The 11,418-nt window shown below is 32.7% G+C and overlaps 1 long non-coding RNA gene across 1 annotated transcript; it reads left to right on the top strand.

Annotated features, from left to right (window-relative positions):
- Positions 1-808: 808 nt before the first annotated feature.
- Positions 809-10,273, top strand: LOC129392443 (uncharacterized). Its single transcript, XR_008618309.1, has 3 exons — positions 809-856; positions 2,954-2,992; positions 10,041-10,273. It is a non-coding gene; the product is annotated as an uncharacterized lncRNA (long non-coding RNA).
- Positions 10,274-11,418: the final 1,145 nt, after the last annotated feature.

Genomic DNA, 11,418 nt, shown 5'->3' with positions numbered 1-11,418 from the left:
ATACATGAGTGTTTATGTGAAGGAAAGTAACTGAACCACCTCAAGGCAATCTGACAAGATACTTTCCCTTTGAATCCTGTTCATCTGTGAGCCTTGACTCTGTCCTGTTGATTAATGAATCAAGTTCCTTACAGAGCTTGAGTCACTTCCTGATAAATACTTAAAAAAGAACACTTTTTCTCATTTTAGCTTACCTCAGTTTTTATGAAATAGAACCAAATCTGCCTTAAAAATTACATCATTATAACCTGAATAATTATCTGATTGCTCTTGTATTTCACTTAAAACTGTTACAACACATGAAAAAAATGGAAATTCCACTTGCTAATATAGAGAGTTCCTTTACTGGAATTTGGAAATTTTCCTGAAATCACATTATTGAAAAAAACAAGTATTTGTACCACAAACTATATCCACTGTTGGGTTCTCTACCTCTAAATCTCTACCTCTAAATTAAAATAACATAATATTTTGTCTGGCCTTGAAAAACTAAAAGCAAAACTCAATTAGAAGAGTTCATAGTAGAAGAAAAGGTCATAGTAAAATATGCTGTAGGTTTTTTACCTCTCACGTTATTACAATAAGAAGATAACAAAACAGTTCTAACTACATTCTATATTATTTGGCTCTCTGTAGAATTTCCAGATAAAATACAAGATGCTATCTAAATTTAAATTTCAGAAAAATAACAAATAATTTTTGTTATTTTTGGGATGGGATATAGGTATATCCCATGTAGTATATTTATTTGCTAAAGCCGGTAACCATGTCTTTTCACCTTATTCATTTTAGGAGATTTGACTACTGCCAAGAGCCCAATTACTATAAGAACTATGTCACTCATGACAGAGAACAGGTAATTTCTAATGTAAGACTTTCAAGTGCTCTTCCTGCATCACATCAAATACAAGAGGCTGAATTTTTTAGATGGTACAAGTCCAAAATGTTGGGGACTTTATCAGCCTGAGTTGACTTTATCACAAAGATGCTGAAAATATAAATGTCAAATGCCTTACAGACTAGACTGGATCCACACCAGACTTTCTGTAAGCTAGAAATAAACCTTTGCTGTACGAAGTTCCTGAGGTTTGGGTGATGACTATTGCCATGGCATGACTTAGCCTACACTGACTGGTATCGAAATTATCTCTTTTAAAGTGAGACCTTCGTGATTATTTAGGATAAACAGTATTATTTCTAGATTAAATTAGATAAAAGAAGTAAATTCCCATAAAATTCTGTCATGCTTTGATAACAATTGAAATCCAGTTTTAGCCACTTTATTGATGTTTATGTAATCCCATAGGTAATGTTTTTGTGAGGATTAGAAACAAAAATGAATAAGCCAATATCTATTTAAACTCTTTATATAATTCTCTGAAATGGAATTTGCAGACTCTACTGCCATAAATCATAAGAGGGACTTCTGACTCCTTTCCAGGTAGATAAGTCATATAATATGTCAGATCCTTTGAAGGATGTGACTAGTTGTCCAAGTAGAATATCCAGGACAGGTTGGAAATCAGGAGCTTCACCATGGGAGAAGAGCCACTGACATTCTTTTCCTTTGGAAATGTCCTCTCATTATTGACATGATGTTGTTTGATCTAAAGATTTTGTGACATTTTATGACATCTTATGACATCTATATCATTTATGACAGTATGTTTTCTGTCAAGGAAATTGGTCCTTAGTATATGAAGAAGTAATCTGAATCTATCTGACTTTCCCTAAAAGGAATAGATTTATTATTTAAGTGGCAAGTGATTATCTTAGCAAGTGACTGGTTAGCAGAAAATAGAGTGGTGATATCAATGAGATGTGGTGGCTAATGAGAGTACTAATGGCAAGACTGGCTCACTGCTGAGCTATTGAAATAAAACACTTTAAAATTCCTCAATAGTTTTTACTATAATAAATCCACAAATGAAGCAATATTGGCTTTGTCAGTCATGGTAGACTTTCTCAATTCTGTCCATACATTATAATCTTCTTCAGAGAGCTTTTTAGTTTTTTTAAACAAAAGTGTTCGGGTCCCTCACACAAAATTCCAATTCAATAGACTTGTTCAGTATCTGACTTTTTAAATGTTTCACTGGTGATTTTCATAAACATATCAGTTCTGCTAGAAATTCTTCACAGTTTGCTTAATATATGATATGACACATTCTTAGTTTGTTGAACTGCAATATGCCAAGCACATGCTTTGCTAAAAAATTTCAGGAGCATGAAAGTGAGGTGGGTTTTCTCTTATCTATACCTGGATCCATTTCTAAAACATACTCAGAAAGCAAAGAGGAAATTTAAAGAATATACGAAGAAAGTTTAAGAGACTAGAAGAAATACAAAAAGTCACACAGAATTTCAACTGAACACATTATTTCTGGAAAGTGCTAGGAGTAATATCAGACTCCAATTAGAAAAGCATGCTTGTAGCTATCATTACTACAGAACTTTATCCACAGAGAATGATGGCTGGTGAATCATAACTCCTACATATTACACTTTAAATACTGTATGTTATTCTTTAATTTTGCCTCTCCTTGTTATATACCCACATTAGCGTTTCTGTTTCTCTGCAGCAGTTTTGTATACTGACGGAGCCATTTTATATTTAACTGATCAAAAAAAAAGATTTAAGCAATAAACAATGTAATTTATAAATGGGAAATCTTATTTGGCTCCATAGAAGCTTCATAGAACAAGTAGAATTTATAAAATCGTAAATAAAACTAAACTTTAAAATCTCTTTCACAATTGGCAGTTAGGATACTATAGGTTTTCACTCAGTTAATGATTTGATCAGCATACTTTTCTTTTTAGGTTTTTTAAAATTAATTTTTATTGGAGTATAGTTGCTTTGCAGTGTTGTGTTAGTTTCTACTGTACAGCAAAGTGAATCAGGTGTACGTATACATATATCGCCTCTTTTTTGGATTTCCTTCCTATTTAGGTCACCACAGAGAATTGAGTAGAGTTCCTGAGCTATACAGTAAGTTCTCTTTAGTTATCTATTTTATACTTAGTATCAATAGTGTATATATGTCAATCCCAATCTCCTGATTCATCCCACCCCACCCCTTTCCCCCTTGGTATCCATACGTTTGTTCACTATGTCTGTGTCTCTGTTTCTGCTTTGCAAATAAGATCATCTATACCATTTTTCTACCATACTTTAGTGATCAAGTATTATCACTATAAGGGGGAGAAAACTCATTTTTCAAAGTGGGTGTCAAAAATAATTTGCATTACTTGAATTCTGAAAAATTTCTCTCTCTCTTTCTCTCTCTCTCTCTATATATATTTATGTATATATGAAGGTTTCATATGTATATGAAGGCTGCACTTGTTTAAACATTCAAGTTCCTTAGAATCACTGAAAATCACTAATGTAATGGAAATTAATTCTGTGGAACATTTTAAATTGGCCATGGGGGTCATTTTATTAAAGAACATATGTCTTTCAACCAATAACTTCTGGCTAAGGTAAGTATGCTATTCACTGTAATTTCAAAAGTGTGTCCATTTAGAATAACATTTTTGACCTTAGTAAGTACTGAAAATCACATACTACTTACCCAGGAGTTTACAATCCTTATTTTACCATACCCATGTTTAATTTTCCCGTATAACCTTTATAATTAAACCAATCAGATGTTATTAAAAAGATATTCATGAAACTACATACAACTATTAAATATTGTGTTACTTCCTTTTGTCACTACTATTCAATATTTATGCTCAGAGATTATTTGATATTGGTGATAACCTACATAAATCAAAGTCTACCCTCCCACAATATATAACCCATGGGTCATCCTCATTTCTAATTGTGAGCCTTCCTACATACTAGTGTACCCATCTATACACATTGACAACTTATTTACTATTTCCCTCAAATAAATTGAACTACATTGCTTCTTTTTAAAGTAACAGTTTCTAGATTTCCATTTTTCTGATTGCTCTAATTTCAAAAGTATATTTTATACACAAAGACTTGGTAGTATGAGCCACATAAATATTTCAACAAAATTTGTAGGGGAGAAGACAACATAGATAAAATCTGTAATAGTTAAGATAAACTGATTTTATGGAATATAAATCAATCATGATTTAGCAAATAGTTTCTTATGAATTATTATATGTTCTTCTTTTTAAAAAAATATTTTCCTGTAAGTCTCAATAGTAAGACCATAGAATTAGACATATTTATAATAAATTATTTTAATTTCCAGGTGTTAGAGGGAAGAAATAATTGCAAAGTCTGTTACTAAAATACATACTTTTATACCACCACTGTCTTTGTCAAACTGGAGTCTTTTATCTTCTCAGCATAAGATAAAAGCTTATATGAATTATCCTTTGTATATTCCCTATTATGTTTCACATTTAGCAAGCTTGACTGTGAGTGGATAAAGATGAACAGAAAAATGTTATATTATTATGGTTCTCAGATTTTATTTGAAGTACCTGAATCTATTGGTAAGAATTTTTTAAGGTATGTGACCACTGTTCAATACTGTTTTTATTTTAAGACTATTCTGAATGATTCTTCAAAATTTTAATTCATATTATTCAAATATTAATAGAGATATTTCCACCATTATATTCATAAAGCTATGCCTTTGCTAGGATAGAAACCTTTTATAATTTATTTTCACTCCCTTATCCTCTTGGTTATCGTACTTGAATAATCTCCTCCGTAATAAGAATCAACATTTAGATGTAATATAGATGCACACTAATCCTTTAAGACACACTTTACTAATAGATTGTACTTTTTACAAGCTTATTTATGTTTATTCTCAGATAACATACTTTACTGGCAAACATAATTGTTCACTGGCAGATTTGCCAGCTATAAAAGGGGTGTGTATATTTTTAAGCTGAATGTAATAAATGGATTTCATAGGTACATGAAAATAAATTATCATTTGCAAGAGAGCTTTTACCTAGTATATATTTCAACCATTCAAGATTCAATTTGTTAAATTTTTTATATGTACATTCCAACATTCCAATATTACATTTAATTTTAGAAGCTATGATTAGAAACAAGCCCAGGGGACTAGATGAATCATGGGGTTGCTAATAGGATATTAAGACTTTCACATCTACATAGTCATTTGGTTGAAATCTAGTCAACATTAATAGCATACCATCTTATAATTTGCCAAATGAAATGACTATGTTATGAGACCCAGTTCTACTGAATTGATGGCTACAAAGTACTTTATGCTGACCAATGCAATCGCTATAAGATTAAAGATAGTTCATTTTACATCTGCTCATGATCATCCATAATTGCTCTCTAAAAGATCAATAAAGGTCTTTAATTAGTATCTAATGTGAGATAGTTTTGTGTGATATAAATATCAGATTAGAATAAATTAGACATTTAAATATCCTGTGTTATATGCATATTTTGGGAGACACGTATTTTCTTTAAATGTCCTACCTGTAATATGATAAAATGGAGTTAAAGCCCAAAATATAATCAATATAATGACACTAAAGAGAGCAGTGAAGTTATTGATCAAGTTAACTACATATCTCTTTGACATATCTCATGACCTGAAGTACAAAAATGACAAAATAATGTTCATTAGATCTAAAACTAGTCCTATGACAAAAAAAGTCATTTATACTAAGGTTACTATTATAGGTGTTTCCAGAAATTTTCAGCTAAAATTTATAGATTTGGTTCAATATTTGTGACCAAAAAGCATAATTAAAATTTATTATTTTGAGTTTATTTCAGATTTTAAAATTTTTTTCCATCCATCCAATCTGATGTCTTATAATGTAAGAAAGTTGTTTCAACATGATCCTGGCACAAAGTATAAAACATGTTGAAACATGTTAACTCAGAAATGTGGTGAAAAAAGAATAAAGAATAATTCTTTCATTTAGGAGCCTCATATGGAAACCCATTAAAATAAAATGTAAAAAAGTGTATACAATTATCATGGGAAGACATAGGCATGTAACCTAATTTATTCTGTAGTGGAAGTCACAGTAGTCTTCTGAGAGGTGACACATGATGTGAATCCAGAGGGTAAGTAAAAGTAAGTAGGCAGAAGCGGGGGATAGGATATGGAGTCATTGCAGTAGAAGAAGCAATGTGAAAAAAGGTAGACATTTTGTAGGTGAGGTAGCATGCATTAGTTTTCTAATTACCAAAAACTGGTGACTTAAAACAACATATATTTATTTTCCCACAGTTTCCGAGGGTCAGGAGTCCAGGCATCATTCATCTGAGACCTCTGCTCAGGGTCCCACAAGGCTTCAATGCAAGTCTTAACTGGGCTGCATTCCTTTCTAGAGCTCAAGGACCTCTTCCAAACACACTTGGTTGTTGGAAGAATTCATTTACTTTCAGTTGTAGGACTGAGGTCCCTGTTTTCTGTTGACTGTCAACTAGGGCTCTTGGCCCCTAGGGGTCCCCAATTCCTTGTTTTGCGGCCTTCTCACAGAGCCTCTCTTACAACATGGCAGCTGACTTCTTCAAAGCCTGCAGGAGAATCTCTTGCTCTAGGCTGCTAATCATGAGAACGGCATCCCATTACCTTAGTCATATTTTATTGTCTAGAAGCAAGTCACACGCTCTGCCCACAGTCAAGGGAGGGAATAATACAAGAAGTTGACTCATTTGGGGTTTATCTAAGAATCCTGCCTACGCAGAATGTCTGGAGATATTAAGAAAGACACAGGCTTGAATTTGAAGGAAGAGCACTTTATATAGAGGTAACTGTAAAACAAAAGAAAGCAGGAAATATTCTAGGGCATTTTGATGCATAAAAAGGGAGTTTAGCTATATATATTATAAAAATATTTAGGCACAGAATATAACCTGCAGAACTTACTGGTATACTGATTGAGTAGATAAGTTTGGTATTTTTCCTCTACCCTCATGAAAGTTTAGTGACTTTTGGCTGTTTTTTGTAACCACATTCTATAAATATACTGTAAATGTTCCATTTCTGTTGAATATTCAAATCATTAAAGATAGATAATATTACTCATTAATTAAATATGGGTGTTCCACACCATGCTTAGCACTGTACTTAATGTGAGCTTATTATATTGACATTTTCCACATAAATGTACTATTAGCCTTTACGTTTGCTGAGGGAATATGAAAAACATATTCACGTTGTTTGCAGCAAAAGAATTAGTGCAATGCAGTGCAGGTCATTTGTTGATTCTTCTGGTTTTATGCACTTGTAGCCAAAAATTATTAGCTGAGATACTCTAGGGGTACCAAACAAAATGAGGGAAATATGGTTAAATTTAAATAAACAAAGAATCATTATTTAATATAAGTATTTCCCAAATATTGCATGTGACCTACTTAGGCTGAATCATTTACAGAATATTAATTGTACCTCTACATAGATAGAAATAAAGTTATCACTATATTTTAATTTCAAAAACCCACATGATAAGTGGAAACTTTGAGGATTCATGATCTGTTATAATTATATATGAAGAAGATGTCGGTTTGGCAAAAGTATAGCTGCATAAAAGACATGATCAATTATGATTTTTTCCTCAGTAAGTTTAAATTTTGTCTATCTGGATCAGAGATAAAGTTTAAATTAAATTGCTTTTCTATGCTATTTACATCATTCCAGCATATGGGATTAGATTTAAATAATCATAACATATATGAAAGTTGAGTGAAGTAGAAAATATAAAATGTATGTATTTAATTTTGATCATTATCATTTCCTACCTGAAAGTATAGCAAGATATATGTATCAATTTACTAGGGCTGCTGTTACAAAGTACCACAAACTGAGCGGTTTAAATGACAAAAATGTATTGTCGCTTAGTTCTAGAGAATAGAAATCCATGATCAGGGTGTTGGCAGAGTTGGTACCTGCTGAGGGCTGTGAGGGAGGTTTTGAGCCATGTCCTTAGCTTCTGGTGGCTTGCTGGCTGTCTTTGGCAGGTCTTGGCTTGAAGAAGAATCACACTGATCTCCACATTCATCTTTTCACGAGCTCTTCCTATGGGTGTGTCTCTGTCCAAATTTTCCCTTTTTATAAAGACACCAGTCATATCAGATGCTTATCTTACTCCAGTGTGAATTAATTTTAATCAGTTACATCCATAATCACCTTATTTCCAAATGAGGCCCTAGTTTGAGGTATGGAGCTTAGGACTTCAATATATGCATGTGGGAATGAGAGGGACACAGTTCAACCCATAACAACATGGCAGAAAGAAATAAAAATTCCAAAAATCTAGAAGCCTGTCTTTAAATTTGGTTCTTCACCATCTGCTCTGCGTTTGTCAAATACCTTAATTTCCTTGTCTCAATTTTATAATCTACAAAATGGAACTAACAACTTCAGCCTTGTTTACTTCATAGGGATGTTGGAGGAATCGCAGGAAATTATGATTTTTTTTTACATAAATTATCAAGTAAAATATATATCTGTCCTTTAGAATAAATTTAGAGCTAAAGAATATATAAGTCAAAATATAACTAGGTAAAAGTACAACATTTGTTGTTAGTGTCTGAAAATGGAACATCAGAAATAACCTTGGAATCATTCTCAACTACTCCTCCACATTGTATCAATCAAATCACCAGAGGGAACTAAACATTGCCACCGGTCCTTCCCTTTTCTCTGTCAGTTTAGGCATTTGCCTTTACTATTAAAATTATCTCATAACAGGCTTTCCAATCTCCATATCCCATCCCACATACCTGTCCTCATTCTTTTTTTTCCAATATAATTTTATTAAAAACAGTATGTGAACCTGGCATTAATAGGATTAAAAGTAATGAAGAAGAGTCATTGTTCTTAATGTGCTATGATCTATTGGTGGGCACAGGCAACAAAAAGAAAAGAAATTCTGGAAAGCTTTTTAATAACTTCTATTTGGTTTTCATATTCTGATTTTAAACAATGAATAAAGATAGGAGGGAAAAAAATTAGAAGGCAATCTCATTTGTGAATAAGACTCAAAAGAAAAAACACAATAGCAAATCAATCCACCAGATTAATCTCCCATGGCTGAGAATAATTTACTCAAAGAATACATTGATGTTTTACAATTAGAAAATTTATTTATGTTTTTCATTCATTACCTGTTTTAAAAAAGAATTACTTAATTGATTATCTTGAGGATACCAAAAGATTATTAAATTCAGTCCTCATTTCTTATTGGAAAAAAAACTTACAGTGAGCCAAATGAATAAAGGAAATACTTTTTAATTAAAATGCATGTACCTAAAGCCATCAGCAAATATTGTTCCTTATTCACTATTTTTTAAAATGCAGATGTACAGAAAAAGTTATTAAAATTGAAAGGGTTCTGCAATGAACGTTCATACATACTTCTGAACTCACCATCTTTGAACATTTTACTACATTAATTTCTCCTCTATCTCTCAACGATTTGAGAGGCATTTTACAGATAGAATACTAATTCACTCCTAAAAACTTTATGACATGTTGTCTAAGATGACAGCATTCTGTTACATAACCATAGTACAATGGTCAGGCTCAGAAAATTGAATACTAACAAAGTAGCATTATCTACTATAGGGCCCGTATTTAAATTTTCTCATTTATGTCACTAACATTTATGTTGTGTTATACCGATATTATTTATGCCTTTGATAGACTTCTTTTCTTGGCCTTGCTTGGATTGCACATTGTGTATAATTGAAATGCCACTTTAGTCTCTTTTAAACTTTTAAAGTAGAACACTTTTCTACTTTTTTTTTTCATGAGAGAGAATTTTCTGAGAAAACCAGATGAGTTGTTTTGGGGTGTGTCTATCAATTTGGATTTGTCTGGTTAGTTGCTCATACATAGCCTCAGGTTAGAAAAGTTTTGACAGGGATACTGCTTAGGTGATGTTGCATTGTCTTTTTCAGGGAGTCACACTTGGACACACAGAAGGTCAGTTTATCCCAATTTAGTATTGTGTTTGAGTAGTGTATTGGTTTTCGACTGCTATGTAACAAATCACCATAAATTTAGCAGATTACTTAACACAAATTTATTGTCTTATAGTTTCCGAGGATCAGAAGTCCAGCCCACAGTAGCTGGATTCTCTATGCTGGAACTCACAAACTGAAATCAAGGTGTCAGCAAGCTGCATCTGGAGGCTTGACTAAGGAAAGAGCTGCTTCCAAGCTCCCTCAACCTGTTGGCAGAATTCATTTTCTTGCAGCTGTATGACCTCTGTCCACATTTTCCTTCCGTTAGCCAGAGATCACTCTCCGCTCTTCCAGGCTGCCCACAGCTCCTCATCACATGACCTCCATGGGACATTCAGGACATGGGAGCTGCTTCTTTCTCACCCAGACACACAAGAGCACATTCCTCTATCTCCTCCATCACCAACCAGCCAGAGAAAACTCTTCTTTTAAAACACTCACTTGATTAGGTCAGGCCTACCCAGGATAATCCCCTTCTGCCATAAAACATGACAAGATCACTGCAGTGATATCTTATTCACAGGTTATATCCACACAAAGGGAAGGGAATTTTACAGTGCATTTACACTAGAAAGCAAAACTCTTGGGACTGTCTTAGAATTCTGCTTACCACAGTCAGATTTTGCATTGTTAAAAAAAAAAATGACACTGAAATGATTTAATCTTTGAAGGGTAAAAGAATTTCCATATAAAATTATCTGAACCTTGTCTCTTTTGTGGGTAGTTCTTTGATATATTTCTCTACTTCCATAGAAATTGATCTGTTTAAGATTTATACCTCTACTGGAGTCAATTTTGATAAATTTTTTCTAGAAAATCATGTATTTTATCTAGGCTTTAAAATTTATATGTATGAAATTTTGCAAAATATTCTTTATAATTTTTATTATGGTTTTGTTTTAACAATCTCCTATAAGTATTTCTGAATTTGCATATTTATGTTCAGTATTTTTAAAAAATTATGTTACCTAGTTTAGTTTTTTTAAAGAAAATCATTTTTATTTACTAATTAATTTTGCTATTTTTTTCTGTGTTTAACCTCTTGAATTGCTGATTTTGTCTTATTTCTTTCCTGGTGCTTACCTTGGGCTCACTTTATGTTTGTTTTCTCATTGAGTTGGAATTTAATTCACTACTATAATTTCTTCACATTTACTGATATAATATGTAAAGATATGAATTCTCCTCTGATCAGTACTTTCAATGTATTCTATTATAGTTCATAGATATTGATATGTATGTTTTTATGTAAAAATTTTTTAGAAATTTTGTGATTTGGGTTAGTAGATTTGTATTTGCCCTTCCTCCAAGACATGTTTAAAAATACCTTTCTTGGGGCTTCCCTGGTGGCGCAGTGGTTGAGAGTCCACCTGCCGATGCAGGGGACACGGGTTCGTGCCCCGGTTCGGGAAGATCCCACATGCCGCGGAGCGGCTGGGCCTGTGAGCCAT

Source organism: Physeter macrocephalus, chromosome 10 (assembly GCF_002837175.3).
Source record: "Physeter macrocephalus isolate SW-GA chromosome 10, ASM283717v5, whole genome shotgun sequence".
Lineage (NCBI taxonomy): Eukaryota > Metazoa > Chordata > Mammalia > Artiodactyla > Physeteridae > Physeter > Physeter macrocephalus.
Note: the sequence above shows the minus strand (reverse complement) of the source record. Positions and strands in the feature narration are given on the sequence as shown.